The sequence below is a fragment of the Notamacropus eugenii genome, chromosome 1, assembly GCF_028372415.1.
Source record: "Notamacropus eugenii isolate mMacEug1 chromosome 1, mMacEug1.pri_v2, whole genome shotgun sequence".
Taxonomy (NCBI): domain Eukaryota; kingdom Metazoa; phylum Chordata; class Mammalia; order Diprotodontia; family Macropodidae; genus Notamacropus; species Notamacropus eugenii.
Window position 1 is genome coordinate 622,372,504 of NC_092872.1, and position 19,640 is coordinate 622,392,143.

General features: G+C 40.6%; 1 long non-coding RNA gene across 1 annotated transcript in view; it reads right to left on the minus strand.

Annotated features, from left to right (window-relative positions):
* LOC140520822 (uncharacterized) overlaps positions 1-19,640 on the minus strand; it is a 205,237-nt gene that overhangs the window by 117,874 nt on the left and 67,723 nt on the right. The window contains exon 2 of the long non-coding RNA XR_011972662.1: positions 18,075-18,161. This is a non-coding gene — a long non-coding RNA (uncharacterized lncRNA). The remainder of the gene's footprint in view (positions 1-18,074; positions 18,162-19,640) is intronic.

Sequence of the window (19,640 nt, forward strand, 5' to 3'; positions counted from 1 at the left end):
ACTGTACCCTAGCACACTGGTACATTATGATCTTTACTAAGTATGTCACAAATTGGGCATTACTTTGTTGACGATAAGAAAGAATTCATGAATAATGAATTTTACTTGCCCAACATACATAATTTGGTAAGTATGGCATTCACAAAATGAATACAATTTGCCTATACAAATCAAACCTTGAATTCACAAAGAACTCAACAAAAACAGCTGCTCTTTTTGGAGCCACACATGCACGAATCTCCCCACTTGCTCTCTATGTTGCCAATTTAACGGTTCAGTGTGCCATGATTCTTCATGGTTAAAAAAAAAAACTCTGCTGGAACAAAAAAAAGTTTGGAAACCACTGGATTAAGTAATTTCTGAAGACCTTTCCAGCTCAAAGAACTATGACTCTGAGTTTGAGCTCTTCCAGCCTTCTCCCTTTAACACATTAGCGTAAGAAGTTTATTAGATTAGCTAATTGTCTCCTTGGAAAGCAGGAGAGGCTGGTCCTGGGAAATACTATTAAAGAAAGAAAGGGCAGATAAAGTAGCAAGTCCTAGGGTAGGATAGGGATAAGCTAACCAAGGAAAAGAGATTCAGAAAGGATCCATAGGTACAAAAATATGTTCAGCAGCTCTTTTTGTAGTGGCAAAGAATTAGAAATTGGGGAATGCCCATCAAATGGGAAATGGCTAACCAAGTTATAGCATATGGATGTGAAGGTATACTACTGTACTGTAAGAAATGATGAAGGGGATGGTTTCAGAGAAACCTAGGAAGATCTGTATGAACCGATCCAAAGTGAAGTGAGCAGAACCAGGAGGACAATTTAAATAACAATAATATTGTAAGGATAAATAACTTTGAAAAACTGAGGAATTATGATCAAAAAGGACTCATGATGAAACTTGCCACTTCCATCTTGACAGAGAGGTGATAGTTTCGAAATACAGATTGAAACTTTTTTTTGACATGGCCAATGAAGAAATTTGTTTTGCTTGACCATAAGTATTTGTGATAGTTTTTGTTTTTCTTGCTTTCTAAAGGAGGGGGGGAGAGAATGCAGATCTGGAAATAAAATAAAATAGAATCTTGAAAAAAAAACAAAGTCTAAAAAAGAAAAAGGAGATCCAGCTGAAGCACATCAAAGTAGACTCTATGCTTTGGGTGATGGAGGAAGGGATTGGCATGAGAGTTCTGCACCTGAGTGCTAGAAACAGGAGGTCAGCTAGTTCAAACCCTCCATTTTCCGTATGAGGAAACTGATGCCCAAAATGGTGAAGTGACTGATCTGGAAATCTGAACCCAGGACTTTCAGGTCTAGTTCTTATCCTAGATGCTTCTCCATTGTTCCTAATAGATGACACTTTTCTATGTTAATGAAACACATTAACAGCACAGGAAGAAACTAGGTTTTTACTTTGGCTAAAGGAATCAGAGACATAGACTTAAAGAGAGGCACCTGCTTCACAGAACATCTTTGTGCCTCCAAGGTGAAGACACCAAAAAATCATCAGTCAGCTCCTGCCATGTCCTCCAAGGAAAAAACAGGAGAGAAATCAAGGAAGATAAGACTAGACTGCTCTGTAGAACTGTGGGAATTGATTGTTCACAGAGTAGAGGAAGCTATTTCTAAGATCACAGATTTAAAGTTGAAAGGAACCTTAGAGATCACCCACTCCCCCCACTACATTTTCCAAATGAGGAAACTGAGGCTCATGCAGGTAGACTGGGTCAGACTTGTCCAGTTTCAAAGATCTAGTAAACTGTTATTGTTTGCTGTTTGTCTTTTGTTCCTGAAGAGGACCATGACTTCAGGGAGGTGATATCATGACTTGTAAGTGAATTGGATTTAAGTGAGGCAGGGCTGTGCAAGGTCAAGAGCCACACATTCTCCTCTGGAGCCATCTTGGTCCAGTGGCAAGATACGGATCAGGAAGACTAGAGATGGCCCTTGCTAGTAAATAGTAGAACCAAGATTGAAACCCAAGTCTACCACCTCCAAATCCAACCAAGAAGGTGGACTGGAGTCAAGAAACAAAAAACAGACATCAGAAACTTGAAAATAGTGAAGGAGGAGAAAAGAAGGAAAAGAGAAGAAGGGGGAGAGAGAACAGAAAACAAAAGGGAAAGGGAGAGAGAAGAAATTCAATCAATAAGCATTTATTAAACACCTACTAACACCAGGCACTATGGGATATATATATATAAAAAGATGCAAAAGACAATCCTTGCTCTAAAGGAGCTCATAATCTAATGGGGAAGACAGCACAAGGGGTTGCGGGGGAAGAGGGAGACATAGCCAATGCTGACAACACTAACCACTCACCACCACAAGTGTGGCCAGTGTAATAATCGATCTGAGCCCCCAATGGGTGGAGGTATACATACATCAGTCTGTGTCATTATGGACATAGAAATGCTATATGAGCATATGCGATTGTGATGGTCCGTGCTGAATCATCCTCTGTGTGTCTCTGTGTGTGCAACCATGAGGTCAGTCAGCCAATGAATCATTTTATGTGTGTAGCAATGAGAGTCATTTGTGTGTCTGCACACACCTACCCAGGCACAAGGTCTCCATCTGCTGAAGGAGTTCCAAACATAGCAAGTGCCAAGTCCCCCACAGAAGTGGCAGATCAGTCCCATGGGGAAATGATGTTGAGAGAGCACCACACTTCATTCACACCACAGATCATATCCCAACTCTCTGAGCATGTGCCAGACAACGCCATCTGGCCCCTTCCTCCTTCCAAAGCAAACTCCCCCTGGAGAAGCGGCACCAAACCGGGGACTCCTCTTAGATGGCTTTCAGATCCTCACTGGGGTCTTTGATGGACACATTCTTAGAATGTCAGTACTGAAAAGAATTTTAAAGACCATCTAGTAGCATATCCTCTCAATTTTATGGAAGAAAAGAGTTAAGACCTAGAGAGGGGAAATGATTTACCCATGGTCACACAGCTTTTAGTAGTAAGGCTCAAACCAGACATCAGAATCAACTGATACTCAGTCCTTTACTTGACACTCATTCCGGAGTCACAGTTCACTCTCAGTCACCAGATATTTTCTCCACTTTCCTAGAACTTCTCCTGATCCTTCCCACAGCATTAATCACAGCTGCCACAATCCCAGGGTCTCTGAAATCAATTGGTCCCACTGAGGAGAGCTAATAGAGACCCTGATCACTTCGCCTATATGAGCCTAACATCACTCCAACCTCTCTTTATCTTCTAATAGAGAAATTCTTCACCTTTTCTGTGTTGTGGACACCTTTAGCAGTCTGGTGAAGACTTTGGATCCCTTCTCAGAAAATGTCTTTAAGCAGAAGAAGTAAAATATATAAAATTACAAAGGAAATCAATTATATTGAAGTGCAGTTATAAAAAAAATTTTAAGTTCATAGATCCCAAGTTAAGAATCTCTGCCTTCTCGAGGTCCTTGGGTACAGCCTTTTGATTGGGTCCAGGTTTTACAGAACAAATCCTTTTATTAAGGGGATTTGTTCTGTGTAGTTTGGGTTCACTCAGGGAGCAGAACTTGAGGGCCTAGGGGACCACATGTGGCGTTGGGATCCCCACCCCTGATTTAGGGGGATAATAAGAATCTCTGCCTTAAGATAACATGATTTCTAGGAGGAAATCGTAGGTCTTTTTTTTTGTCTTCCTATTTACAATACATGGAGCACCTTAGTAAGAAAATTAATGTACAGTAAAAAATAACACAGGATTTATTTGATCTTAGGTTCCAATTCCAGGTCTACAACATGTAACTTGTTCAACTTTGAACAAATGATTTCTTCTTTCTGGGCCTCAGTTTCCTCATCTGAAAAATAAGAGGGATGATCCTTAAAGTCCTCTCTAGCTCTTAATCCTATTGTCTTTCATTATAATCAGAACCATTTACTAATAACTTTTATGTCAAAGACATATGCACCCAGGGCATATAGCAGGAAATCTTCCAAATCAACTTCATAATTCATTATATGAAAAGAATACAAGAAATAATTAAGACAAATTCAGTTGAGTCAGAGAGAAGAAAGTCCTCAAAATTTCAGTACCCTGGGAGCAAAGCCTTAATTGCCCCACCCAAGTTAATAGCTCTGGTAATAGTCAACTCTCCATGAATCAGAGGTTTGGGGTTTTTTTGTTTTACTTTGCTTTGCTTTTTGCCAAGTCTGTGAACTATCTAGGCTTTTTCTTTCTCTCTTTTCTACTAGCAGCCTTGAGACCATTTCATTGTACAAAGTCATCTGCACCATGAAAAAAAAAGAGAGATGAAACTCAAGTTGCCTTTTAATTTATTTAGCAACAATGGAGAAAAAGGATTTAGTGGGAGAAGAAATGAAAATGATTACCATATTGTTCCAAATATGTGCTGCCCTTTTGTCCTCTAAATCTGGTGTATATAAAACCTGAGGGTGGCTTATAATTGGGTTCTTTGTCAGTGGATACTTGTAATTTTTTCTGCCTTTCAAAGAGAACACAAATTTAAGAGTATGACCTTTATTCCAGAGCAGTCTATATTTGGACCAAGACAATAATTAACATATACTTTAGGGATTATCTGTGGATTTCAATTACCCATGCCATCTTTGCCTCCCATTACTTCCAGATGGTGAAGTGATGACTAAGGCTTCAAAGAGGTAATTTTATCTGCTTTTATATTTATTTGGTATTAATTAAGTACTCATTAATTAAGCACATTGCTGATAGAGAACATCTAGTGGGTACAGTCCCTAGATCCCTGCCCTTTGTCCTAGGAGAGTAGAGATGTATTATTTCATTATCCGGGCTGGAGCACTTTTCAGTGACTTGGGTGACTAAGACATGCAAGAGGCCACAACCACAGTTAAGATAGGAGAAAAAGGGGCAGAGAGGGCAAGAGCAACATTAAAACAGCTAGTGTTTACTGCAACAATGGCATCTGTGAATTCCTACTTTGATGTAGATCCCTGATATCAGATTAGTCAACCCCTCACATGCTTCTCACATTTTATCATGAACAGCCCCAACTTCAGTACCCCTTGGAAATCAAGGGATTTTGATTTGATTTGCCATACTGAAAAAGGTTTTAAAGACATTTTCAGAAAACCATGTTTTGGAAATCATAAAAATCTATAGTTTCCTCCAGAAAAACCCATTCTTGTATTATTCTGTAATCATTTTAGTGTTTCGATGTCACCATTATCCCTTCATTATACAATTTTACCTTTTCTGATGTTTTTTTTAACTTACACTGGTTGTCTATCAGTGCCCCTCTAATGAAGTTAAGTAGTTACAGGCTCTCCACAATCACTCAGTGAACAAATATCTATTGAGGAGCTATTATTAATTCATATAGAGCTAGGAGAAATCTTAGAACTTCCCTACTCCAACCTTGTCATTTAACCAGTTAGGAAACAGAGACCCAGTAAGGCACCATTGTATATGAATGGACATACTAAACAAAAGGATGAACTTAGAAACTGTCCCACTGCTCCAATTATTTCCTCCCCAAAATCCCCATAGGGCAGAGCTGAAATTTGTAGACTCTGTCTGGGATGGCAATTCAGGGTAGTAGCTTTGAAAGTAAGTGCTAGTAAATGTTTAGCCTGATTCTCTGAAGGAGAAAACCATGTTTGATAGACACATTAGGTTTAATCTGCATTATTAAACATTCTATCCATCACTTCATCAAGCCTGGATGATCAACCAAACAGTAAATCAAGCCCTGGTTTGCTGACTTCTAAGGTGTAAATGTTTACACTGAATATTTTACAATCAACTCTTCCACACTGGCTCCTTCATACTCCTAGAGTTTTGTGACTTCCTATTAGTCTCAACATCAGTTTCACTCTTGGTCATACCCAACCCAATCATAACTAGCAGTGCTATAGAATTATCGAAGAGCCTAAAGACCCAATTCCTACTTGTTGAGATTGAAGATTTCAGGGGAGACATCCCCCCTGGCCCCATTGTCAGAATCACAACAAGCAAAAACAAAGATCCAGTCAGGCTGAGGAGTGAGTGCTACAAAAACCACAAGCGAAAGGTGTTTGTCTGAAGTGAACAAGGAGTCACTGGAAGGTCTAAGAGATCTTGCTAGGGAGAGGTGAGGTCTGGCCTTCAAATTGCAGTGAGTCAGTAGTGGCTCATGATTCAATGTTGTGTTTGATAAGGAGGTTAGCTTTATTTTTATCTCCATTTTTCTCCACGTCCGGATGAGCTGAGCCATTTCAGAGTAAGCATCCTCGTCTTCAACTTGGCCATTTTTGGAATCTTCCCCTACCTCCCCCAACTGTTGTCAAATCAACACATCCATAGCATCTGGAATGGGTATGTCAATGGACTACCCTATAGTTCCACTTGTTATCTTTGTAATTTCCTAGGTTCATATGTCCTTTCCTTGACAACCATTCCTCTATTTTTTGTCTCTCATTAGAATTTACATTTCTTCAGAGCACAGATTGTCTTGCTTTTAAGGTTATATATTCAGTGCTTAGAATGGTGCTTCCTCGCCATTGTAAGTGCTCAATAAATGCTTTTCTTTCATTCATTTATTCATTCATTTTCTGACCTCAGTTGGCCTTTGGGCTCTGATACATGCTTTTGATAGCAGGCTGTATAAACTTTCCAATTTCTTCTAAAGTCCTTTCAACTAGAGAACTCCTACCTCCACCTTCCCCATTGTTCTCTGAGGCAACAGCTGAGACCCATAACCTCGGATACTTGAGGCCTTTCCATTGCATTCTTGATATCCCATGAGATGGAAAAAGGTAATTCTTGGAGAATATAAATGCAATCTTGATAACTATAAACAAATGGATTGACAGGGAGACTTTAAATGACTGACATGGTGAGATCAGTGTCTACTAGGGTCCCTGCCACATAGACTAGGCTAGTTTGTTTGTTACCCAAAAACCCCCAATAGTAAGGGAAGCTATCTCTAAGACTTGACTGATCTAGAGGTTGAAAGCTCAAGCAGTTGATGTGACTGTTCAGTTCCTGAGGTACTGCCACACAGACTAGGCTAGTTTCTCCTAAGGCCCTGCCATGCAGGCTGGCCTAGCTTGTTTTTCTTTTTAAAAGGTAGAAAAGCTGTCCCTGAAATTTGATTGGTGCATGAGGCTAAGGATCCAGCCATTGACACTGATTCTGGGTTGCCCAGGGCATAAAAACACCAGCCCATGTAGAATCATCACCCTTTAGATCTGATGGATTTTCCATTGCCATGCAAGTCAACATACCCTTCTAACTAGATGAGTTTCCATATGAAGACCTGAAACAAGGTGTATCACCTGTTGATATCTTTTCCACGCTATTTTAAGTTCTTTTGTCAAATATTGGTCTGTCAGTGTCTCATTTTGCTTTATTTCCAGAAAGAACCACCAAACTGACCCAAGTCAAACCCCGCCCACACCACCAGGAAAGCAAGGTGACTTAATAAGAAGCCTATTGTGTGGGGCGTAGGGAGACCTGGTTCAAATTTTAATTCTACACCTTAATACAACATGGATTGTGTCTAAGAGATTTGTCCCCCAAAGATGGAGCTTGTATTCACGCACACAATCTATCTTGACCTGACCCTCATCTTTTCCTTCTTCTTACACCTTACTCCTTCCCCACATACTATATGATCAGTGATGCCAGTTTGCTCCTCGAATAAGACACTTCATCTCTAGACTGGGTATTTTCAGTAGCTGTCCCTCATGCCTGGAATACTTTTCTCCTCAGCTATTTCAGTCTCAGCTAAAATCCCTCCATCTCCCAGGAAATCTTTCCTCATCTCCCTCCCTTAATGCTGATGATTTTCCTCTATAGATTATCTCCATTTTATCTTGGATGTGTCTTATTTGTACATAATTGTTTGCAGATCTCCTGAATTAGCCTACAAGTTCCTTGAGAGCAGGGACTGTTTTTGTCTTTTCCTTGTCCCTAGCATTTAAAACAGGGCCCAATGTATGACAGGCACTTAATAAGTACTTATTAACTGACTGTCTCTCTCTCACACACACACACACACACAATGGCTTAGTATTTAATTTGTATATATTTTGTATTTGCTTCTCTGTGAGCGTATGGTAGACTGTAATTTCCTTGAGGGCAGAGGATGGCTTATTTGGATGTGTTTCCTCACTGTACAGTGCTTGGAGAACAAGGGGCACTTGATATATGCTTGTAGATTGGTTGATTGATGAATCTGCAGAGAGCAGTTTTCGGTGATGTACAAAAAGAAAAACCCTTCAAAGACAGGAAATACCAGTTAATTTCAGTCACTGGAGCTGCCCCTGGAAGGGGAATGCCTGAGAGGCCCATCATTTCAGAGAAGGAGGGAAAGGACCTCACCGTAGAGGCCAAGACCACTGTTAGCACTATGGAAGGGGGCCCAGATGGCCTAAGGCCTCCTAATTGAGTGCACTCAGCCTTTGGTTTTCCCAGAAGACTGCTTAATCATCCTTATAAGCCACTGAACTGACCCCTTCCTCAGGCCTACTCAGCTTTGGGTCCCTAGAGACAGCAGCATACATCACTCAGCACTAGAAATGGCACCTCATTAGATCAGAGCCTTGCTGCATAGTTCCACAGTAGCCCAAGGAATGAGTAGTAAAAAAATTTAAATTCTGAACCTCCAAGCAAAACCTTGCCAAGGTCTCACCTTCTTAGTGCCCCTTTTTCGAAAGTGTATTACCCCAAGCCACATACCCAGAAAGTGCTCTGTTTGTTTTGGTTTGGTTTTTTCCAGTGGTTTTTCCCAATGATTGCTTAGCATCAAGATGTTTGAGAGGAATAGTTAGTTTGATATTGTCTCTTCTGGGGCAGGGGAGGCAATAAGGGGAAAAGAGCCTATACGGCCCATTAGGAATTAAGAGAATTGGAAATTTGAGACAGAAAACCATTAATGGCATGGTGAAATAAAAAAGATAAATTTTTTACAACAGTTTCTATAGGATGTCAGTATTGTGAGCAACTAAGTGGTACAGTAGATAGATTACTAAGCCTGGAGTCAGGAAGACCTGGGTTCAAATCCAGCCTCAGACACTTACTAGCTGTGTGACCTTGGGCAAGTCACTTAGCCTCTCTCTGTCTTAGTTTCCTCATTTGTAAAATGGGCACAATAACAGCACCTACCTCCAGGGCTATTGTGAGGCTCAAATGAGATAATATTTGTCGTACTTGTATAGGTCTGGTATGTAGTAAGCACTATATAAATGTGAACTGTTATTTTTTTTAATCTTTAACAAAAATACAAAAGTTTCAAAAATTTAGACTTGAAATTCAAGTGAAATAAGGGTCTAAGGAACCCGGGCCTTTAGCAGTCCCCTCCTCAGCATCTCTCATTCTTAGGTTCTACATCATCCTAGTTCAATTCAACCATCATTTGTTAAGTGCCCACCGTTTTCCACACACAGTGCTAGACACATTGGGGATGCCAGGAAGCATAATTAGAACTCCAGTTGATATTGCATTTCAAAATTTACAAATCTCTTTCCTTACAGACACCCTAGTGGGTTAGTAATACAGGTGGGGAAACAGAGGCTCAGGGAAGCTGTGACTTATCCATAGTCACACCACCAGTAAGTGTCTGAACAAGGACTCAAACCCAAATCTCTTGTTTCTAAATCTAAGGTTCAGCTCACACCACCATGATACCTCTGTATTTGAGACAGTCCCTGTTTTCAAGGAACACACCATCTCACTGGAGTAAAGATATTCCTATAGGTATGAAAAGAATATGGCTAAGTGTTAAAGAAATGGTTCCGAATACCAGTGCTATAGCATTCAAAGGGAGAAGGAGAGAGGGAGCGGGAAAGAGAGAGAGGGAGAGACAGAGAAAGAGGGGAGGGAGAGAGAGAGGGGAAGAAGAGAGAGAAAGAGACAGAGACTAGTGATGGTCAGAGGAATCAGCAAAATTTGGAGGAGACTTAAGTTGAGCCTTAAAAGATGGGTGAGATTCAGACACACTAATAAGAGAGAAGAAGAAAGCATTCTAGACAAAATGCAAACAAATAAAAATATGCCCCACATACCAGATTATGACCCTGGACATGCTGCTTTAACCCTGCCATGTCCCAAGTAACTCTCCAAGAGAGGCATTCTTAAAGTGGGGTCCACAGATCCCCAAGGAGATGAGAATATGCATGGGAAAACCCTCACTCTAAGACTATAAATTACAAAATAGTTGCTGATCTATGATGGTAGGGGGAGTTCTCTCATGGGGATCTCCTCAGACTGCTGTAATCAGAGGTCCAGAAAAAAATAAAATAAAATAACAGGAAGTCATTTTACAAGGAGGAAAACAATGACAACTGGGGAGAGTAGGAAAGGTCTCATATAGGAGATGACCCCTCAGCTATTTTGTTTTTAAGGAAGATAGTGATTCTGGGAGGAAAAGGAAGGGAGAGACATTCAAGACTATCTAAATAGAGGTAGGAGATCAAATGTCATATATGGAAGACAGCTAGCAGGGCATTTGGAGGCAAGAGTGTATGAAGGTGGGAAATGTGAATTAAGATTGGAAAGGTAGATGTATTAGGAAGGGTTTTTATCTTATCCCAGAAGGAGTCTCTGAAGATTTTTGAATAGAGGAATGACATAGTTGGATCTTCAGTCAGTCGGCCAATAAATATGTATTGACCAGTACCAATGATTGTACTAGTACCTAGTAACTGGTGCCCAGGCATGGTGCTAAGTAGTAAGAATAAAAGAGTGGCAAAAAACAATCCCTGTCCTCAAGGAGCAAGCAAATGTGTTCAAACAAGCTCCATGGAAGGAGGTAGTGGGGGGAAATGAAAGGAAAAGACACACCTGTTTTATTAGTAGACATTTGGTAGCTTCATGGAGGATGGATCTTAGGTATTTTATCAGGGAGAGGGGAGGGAAGAGATTGGAAGCAAGATTAATTAGGAAATGACTATAAGGTCCAAGTCAAAGATGATGAGGGCCAGAAGTGAGAGAGAAGCTGTATGTGTGGAGAGAAAGGAATACAGGTGGGAGACGTTTGGAAAGTACAATGAGCATCATCTGGCAACATATGAGATATGGGAGCCAAGGAAGAGGGGAGGGTCAAGAACGATCCAGGGGTGACCAGAAGGCTGGCGATATATTGGGAGAAATGAGGAAATTTGGAAATGAGGTAGGGCTGTGGGAGTGGCCTGAGGGAGATGCAGGAGGAGAAAATAATGGGTTTTGTTTTGGACTCATTAAGTCTGACGTACCTATTGCCAACATTGAAAGTGTTCCTTATGGTACCTTCCCTCTTCCTTCCTTCTCCTCTGGCCCCAGTTCTTTCTTGGTTCCAGAATAACATGTTTGGGCCTAGAAGAGGTGAATAGACTGGCTGTAACTGAGGGCTTTTGCTGGTGACTAGTGGAGGCAGAGTTTGGAATATGCTTATAGAAGAACTTCAAAGTCTGGCAGTGTTTAGAACCCAGCCTAAAGACCAATGATATTTGACCAAGGCACTTGCATTGTAACTGATGCTTTCTCATGTGATCTACCCCAGGGATATGCTGGAGCCAGTTGTACAGGCTCTCAGGAGCTGATAATTAAAAGTTTCACTGTGAACAGATTGCAGAAATCAGCAAATGCTACAAATTAAGACCAGATTAATTGTTTTTTTGATTGTCTAGACTGAAAAAAGTGATAGGGAAAATATAAATAAGGAGAATTAAACTTAAAAGTGTAGCCTACATTTTTCTCCTGTAGACAGCTGGTTGTTAAACATTTACCAGCACCCCCGAACTACTATATTCTAGGCTCATAGGATTTCTAGCTACAAAGTACTTTACAGATCATCTAATTGAATTCCCTTATTTTACTGAGGAACTGAGGCTTGGAGATGATAACTGACCTACCCAAAGTCACACAGGTAGTGAGTAGCAGAGCTTGGTTTTGAGCTTTGGTCCTCTGGCTCCAAATACATGAGACCATTACTTTCTGTATCAGTTTCACAAGCTGGCTTCAGTGCTTCTCCATGGATGCAAATCACAGCCCATTCCAGGATTTCCAATCGTATGCATAATCCTTATACCAAATTATCCTGCACACATATTTGCCATGCTGTTTTCTTGGTTAATAGTAATTGTAAATATGGCCCCAGGGTCACATAGCAGTGGGTAGCCACTGAGGTGGGCAAGCCCAGCAGTCATTGCCAGTCTTCCCTGCCATGCCTTCCCTCTTTCTCCTTTCTCCTGCCTTCAAGTTGACCCTCTTTCTTGGCCCTGGGACTGACAGCCATAACAAATCGAGCGGTATTTTGATGAGGGGCACAAATATTCATAGAGGAGATGGTGATGAGACCATCAACCTGATTTCCCAGAGGAGCCCCAGCAACCTCATCCACTTTGAGATCATCTCTGTGGGGACTATCAGAGAGGGTACCTTCTAATGCATACTCATTTAAGTTACAAATATCTGTTTTTTTTAAAGCCTACCCCCAACCTCTCCTGAGGTTGCCAATTAGGTGGCACAGTGGAGAGAGTGCCAGGCTTGGAATCAGGAAGACTCCCCTTCCAAAAATCAAACCTAGCCTCACTCACTTACTAGCTGTGTGACCCTGGGCAAGTCACTTCACCCTGTTTGCCTCAGTTTCCTCATCTATAAAAGGAGCTAGAGAAGGAAATGGCGAACTACTCCAGTATCTTTCCCTGAACAACAACTGAATAACAACCACCCCTCCAAGCCTGGAGACTGCGGGTACTGGGGCAGGGCAGACACTGTGCCAGCAGGGGCCATACCCCCAGTTCAGCCAACTAGCTCCTCTCTGACTCAGGGCAGAGAAGTATGGTCCAGGTGACCCTCCACACTGTCCCTTCTCTACTCTGTCCATCTTTTCTCCTCTACTTTAGGGAAATAAATAGCCACAAATCTATAACCATAGTAATAATGGTACAGAAGAAAGAATCCTGAACTTGAGGCTGAGGCCAAGTTTCTAATCTTATCTAGTCACCTTCTCTGTGCTTCACTTTGCTCAGCTTTCAAATGGGACTGTAATAACATAATAAATTATATCTTATTATATATTATTATATAACATGATTGTGATAATATTATGATTATAATATGTAATGATAATAAAGGTAATACCTTCAATAGAGTATTCCTAAGCTTTAAGATAATACAGTTGATTAATTATTATTACATTATATTATAATATTTATTATATTGTATTATTATATTAACATATTATATTATATTATAATTATTGAATAATACAATGATTGAATGAGGAGGCAGCTAGGTGGCTCAATGGATACAATGCTGGGCCTGGAGTCAGAAAGACCTGAGTTCAAATACAATTTTACTAGCTGTGTGACCTTGAGTAAGTCATTAACCTCTGTGTGCCTCAATAAATGGAGAAGGAAATGGCAAACCATTCCAGTATCTTTGCCAAGAAAACCTCACGGAAGGCACGTTCTATGGGGGCACAAAGAGTCAGACAGGACTGAACAGCAAAAACAACAGGATTGAATTCTTTACAGGAAGCCAGGAGAGACCAAGAGCTGAATCCCACCTCAACTCTTTATTAGCTGGGTGACCACAAGACAGTCAGTCCCTTCTTCACAGGACTGTTGTGAGAATAAATGGGAAATGTATATAAAGCAGTTGGCAGGCCTCGGAATGCTAGGGGAGTGTGAGCCATTATTATTACAGTGTGCTAAAAGGCTTTTAGAAACACACAGCATTCCACATGTGTAAGACATTATTATTATACATAACTCTCGAAGTATCTGGCTGGAAGAGACTTATGGAGGTCATTTAATCATTTCTCTGCCTCCAGGCAAATGAGTAAGTTTTTTTTTAAAGATTTCCTCAGAGGAAGGGGGAATAAGCATTTATAAAGCACCTACTGTGTGTCAATCTCATTACAATCCTTACAACAACCCTGGGAGGTACGTGCTGTTATGGTCCCCATTTCATATTTGAGGAAACCAAGGCAAACAACGGTTAACTGACTTGTCCAGAGTCATAAAACTTGAAAGAAGCCAGATTTGAATTCAGGTCCTCCTGACTCCAGGGGTAACTGGGTGGCAAAGTGGATAGAGTATCAGACCTGGACTCAGGAAGGCTTGAGTTCAAATGTGACCTCAGATACTTATTAGCTGTGTGACCCTAGACAAGTCACTTAACACTGTTTGCCTCAGTTTCCTCATCTGTAAAATAAACTGAAGAAGGAAATGCAAACCACTCCAGTATCTTTGCCTAGAAAGCCTTCAAATAGGTTCATGAAGAGTCTGAAATAGCCATACAACTTCCTGACTCTAGACCCAGTGTTTTACACTAGGCCCTTCAACTGCCTCTGGGTACAGCCCTCTGTCCCCAGAGCACAATGAAAGACCATTCTTTCCTCAGAATCCCAGGCACTCAATCATATACTGACTCATATTATTAATTTTTTAACAGGATATTCATGTGTATTTTAGCTCCCCAGTGAGATTTTAGATAAAAGTTAGGAGTCTTAGTTTCTCATCTAGGCTATGCTACTTCCTAGCAGGATGACTTTATAAAAGTCACTTACCCCCAAGCCTCAGTTTCTCCTCTAATGTTAAGTGAGGAAAACACCATTCTAAACATTAAACTATTATAGAAATGTGAGAGATAACTTCTCTAAAGCCCCCTAAATGCAGAGTCCTCATACAATTTTCCATCAACTTCTTTGTACTTCAGTTTCCTCATAGATACGAAGGGATTAGGCTAGATGACTCCTAAGGTCCCTTCCAACCTACAGTTCCCATGATCCCTTAGAATAGTTTCCCATGGTAGCCCACCCTAAATGATCTGTGTTCCTCCAGCCTGCAGTTACACAAACAGAAACTGTCCAGAACAAAAACTTTGCAGGGAGGGACCGTGTTTTCATTTCAGAAGTTGACTTAAAAATAACCCTTCCTTGGGCAGAGCTATGGTTAGCACTGAGTGCCAGGGAGAGCATCCAAAAAGCAGATTGCAAAGTGCAGTATTTAAATAAAGAAGGGAGATGTCCACCAATCATCCTGCTTTAAAGTTGACTTTCAGAGCTCATGGGGGCCGGGAAGGGAGTGATGGGAGGGTTTTATATGCTTTTCATTTGGGGGGCTTTCCTTGGAGAGGATGAGGGAGGAGGGCATTGGATGTTTTTATTCTTGTTTTTGTTTTTTTTTTTTTTAATTTCATCCTTTATCTAGAACTGAGCGGTTTTTAGAGCCAAAGTCCAGAAGCCCCAGGCGACCTCTCCAGAGTTTGTTTGCAAACACTGGGAACTTCCCCCAGGCCGGAATTTGCTGGCAAGGCTGAGGCATTTGAGATGTAATTTACAGGCCTCCTCTCCTCAGCCAGCCTGTTGTACCATCTGTTCAGCAGGACACTGCTTTCCAAAGACTCGGGTCAATCTTCTCCTTGTAATTCTACCTGGGGAGAAAAGCAGCTTTGATGACCCACCCAGATCAAAGATAAAAACCCAAAGTGTTTACTGTATCATCTTTCCCTCCCTCTAGGGCCTAAACTGTATCTTTCTCCCTGGCTGTAAAACTGAACTTTGAATGAATATGCCTGTTGGCACCTCTGGGCCCCCAGGAACCCAGCTGCTGCATTTGCCCAGCAACAAAAGGGAGGAGCCAACTGATGGAGTGGGTGCTTATAGTAAGAATGATGCCAGCCAGCCTGGCTTTGCACAGCCCTAGTCTGTCCCTACACACCTGTTAGACTCTTGTCTTAGACTTTCTATCTCGCCTTTGTGTTCCTTCCAGGGCTTGGCACATAGAAGACTTGATTGACCGAAGGATGGATTGGGTGGAAGGGATACCGTTATTTCTTGGGAAGGCCAGACTAATCCCCATGATGCCAGACCACAGCAAGTCACTGCTACCTCTTCTCCACCCTCCCCACTGGGAAAATGACAGGTCAACAAGATAGCCAATGTTTGCCTTGTCAGGGAGTCCAATTCAATAAACATTTATTAGTACAGATCGCAGGATTTAAAGCTGAGAGGGAACTGTGGTTCACAGATGGAAATTACTTGTCCAAGGCTTACCCCGAGATCTTCTCCCTTTGCCTGGTACTACACCACAACTGGGGATGAAAAGCAGCATCCTAGATGTCTTAGAGACAATGACTTCTAATGGAAAAAAACAAAAACCCTAGATCTGGAGTCAGAAGACAGTGAAAAGAACAATAATGACTAGTAGTTATATGGTGCTTTAAGGTTTACAAAGTGCTTTACAAATATTACCTTATTTTTATCCTGACAATAACCCTGGGAGATAGAAGCTATTATTATCCCTACTTAATTCAATTGTGTCCTACTCTTCACAACCCCATTTTGGGGTTTTCTTGTCAAAGCTACTGGAATGATTTACCATTTCCTTCTTTGACTCATTTTTACAGATGAGGAAATTGAGGCAAAAAGAGTTAAGTGACTTGCCCAGGGTCACTCAGCTAGCAAGTGTCTGAGACCAGATTTGAACTCAGGGAGATGAATCTTTCTGACTCTATCAACAGTGCCATCTAGCTGCCCATCCTCATTTTACAGTTGAGGAAACTGAGGCATATAGAAGTTAAATGCCTTACCCAGAGTCATAAAACTCATTTAGTGTCTGAAACCAGATCCTAATCTAGGTCTTCTTGACTCCAGGTTCAACACTCTGTGTCTAAATGGGATTGGATGGGATTTGAAACTGGGAACTCTAATGCTAAAGTCTAGTAGACTACTGAACTAGCCCAAGTAAGATCGAAAACTACAACTAGTTTTCTCCAAATTAAGTGTGACCATTCAAAATTACCTTGCATTTATTTTGCATGTACTTATCTATGGGCATACATATATGCATAGGTGCACATATATGCACACATATGTATGTACATACAAGTAAATATAATTTATACATACATATATACATAGAGATAGAGATATAGTCCCAACAACACCCAAATAGTAGAATGTAATCTATTTCATTTTCAAGATCCACACAGCATCTGGCACATAGTAGGTATTTAATAAATGCTTGATAGTACTTCTAGACCTCAAAATACCCAAACTTTTTATTCAGAAATGGCTAGTCGCTCATCATTGTATGACTTCATCTGTCATCTGCATATAACTCCTATGATATCCAAACATTGAAATTTTTACAAGTTCTCTTTTTCTTTAATTATTTTCCTTTGACCTTTGTTAAATTGGTGATTTTATGGGTATAGGCACAGGTATTCCTCCGTAGATAAAGATCACAATCTGTCCATATCATCCCTCCTATGCATTTTAGTCCTCTCTTTTTAGAAATTATTTCTTAGAAGTTCAAAAGGGGACATAGACAAGAAGGTCAGTGTTAGTACTATTGAGTCAAATTTAACATATACTTAAACAAGTAGTATAGAATAGAGGTTCGAGGTTTCATATATAATCCTTTTTTCTATTCTCTTTGATATATGGAAATATTCATGTTTTTGAAATGCATAATGTAAGAGAAATTTGTCAAAATCAATAACTTCTACTTAAGACTAGTGAGTGCCGGTAATGAACTAACTACTGGATACTGCATTCAATTCAATGAACATTTATTAAGGGCTTTTCTGTATGCAGAGCACTCTGCTTGGCACCAAAGAGAGATGCAAAGGATAGATAGTAGATGGGCCAACATCCTCTGAGAACTTATATCCTAAAAATGCCCCAGTGGTAGCTATGTCACTGAGGGCACTACATTCCTCTTAGTCACTGTGGTTCATAACTTAGGGGGTCATCTTCAAATCTTCATTCTCACTCCCCAGCTCCAGTCTATTGCCAAGTCCTGTGAAGTCTACCTGCCAGTCTTTCATATGCACTTCCTGTTCTCTTCTCATACTGCTACCATCATGGTGCAAACCTTTATCACTTCAAGCCTAGACTATGCAATAGCCTTCTGGTTGATCTGCCTGCCACAAATCTCTCCCCATTCCAGCCTATCCTCCACTTAGCTGCCATGTTGATTTTCATAAAATGCTGGTCTGACCACATACTCCCTTCATTCAGTAAGCTCCTCCAGCTCTCTATTTCCTCCAAGATCAATACCTCACATCAATACAAAAAATAAGCTCCAAATGGATGCCTGACTTTGATATAAAAGGCACATAATAAACAACTTAGAGAAACATGAAAAAAATTACCTGTCAGATCTATGGCCTGGGAATGATGGTTGCAGGTTCAGTGGAGGATTTTTCCAATGTCATTTCCTGAAATGGGATTCTTTCTACCTGGAAGGTCCAGAAAAGGTCTGTGAAGAAACCTCTTTATCTTTGCTTATCCCATTTATTGTAGTTCAAAGTCTTTATTAGCAACTAACTATTTAGCTTTGACCAATTCACTTGCTTCTAGATCTTAATTTTTTCAGCCTAGGAGGGCTAGAAGAGATACCTCCAAATGCATTATAGTAAATGTTTAACAATCAAAAAATGTGCATAGGATGTACTCTTAAGCTTAACCTTCACTGTTAACATTTTCTCCATGACTTTCTTAAGTCTAGACAATCAATAAAACAATAAAGCAAGACTTGGTTTGCCAATTTTCAAAGTGTAAATAAATATTGACACTGAAACTTTGACAATAGACTCTTGAGAGCTGGTTTGAGCTTGGTCCATCCCAGCTCTAACTTTCTATTATAGTAGGGTAGGGAGCATGGACCTGACCTTTGACTTCACTCGTAGAAGGAAGTCTTCCACTGAATAAAATGAGTAGATGAGGCGGTATATGTCAAAGGTAGGTCTTTCAGACTCCAAGGCCCTCACTCTCCTTCAACACTTGCTCTCGTTGTGTAATGCTAAAATAAGGCTAAGATATGGCCCTTTTAAGAAATCAGATTATATTATTGAAAAAACAATGCTTAGTGATTGAATTAGATACAACTAGGAACAGAGACAGCTACATTACATGTATATCTCCTTTTTTATAAAATGGTTCAGAGTTATTCTGGAAAGAAACAGTATAGTCTCATGTTCCCACCAAGTAAGCTAGTTTCTCCCTAAAAGGCAATGAAACCATCCTATAGATTTAATTGATGTGGATTCCTATTCACCTAAGTAAAGAGTTCAGGGCATGAGGAGTCCGACGGGGGTCCCTCAAATCTGACGTGCTTCTTCTGAGTACTCCTCCATGGAAAATGCAAGGTGGCAGCGTTGTGCCTAGCTGAATAAACACTGTATCCTTGCTGAATAACTTTGCCATGCCATTGTTGCATACATCTCCTTTTGTTAGCTATCAGTTGGTCTGCAAGAGCCACATTTAATAATGATAATAATAATTACTATTTAGATAGCAGTTTAAGGTGTGCAAAATACTTTACATAAAATAATTCACAACAACACTATGAGGTAGGTACTATTATTATTCCCATTTTATAGATGAACAAACAGGCTTACAGAGAAGTCAAGGGACTTGCCCAGGGTCACACAACTAAATAAGCATCTGAAGCAGGATTTGAACTCAGGTCTCCCTGACTCCAAGACCTACCCTCTATCCATTGTACTACCTAGCTGTCTTTCATTTCATTCCAAGTCTGATCCCAAAACAATGGACCTGCCTTTAACATTTGATTGTAGTCAGCAGAATTGGATCAGAATGACCTCACAGCTGACCCTTTCACTGAAGTCAGGGAAGGGCAGTATTGAGGAAAGGGAGCCCTGGTGACTGGGCTCCTAAAACAGGAGACTGGTATCCTGAGCATGGCCACATGCTCC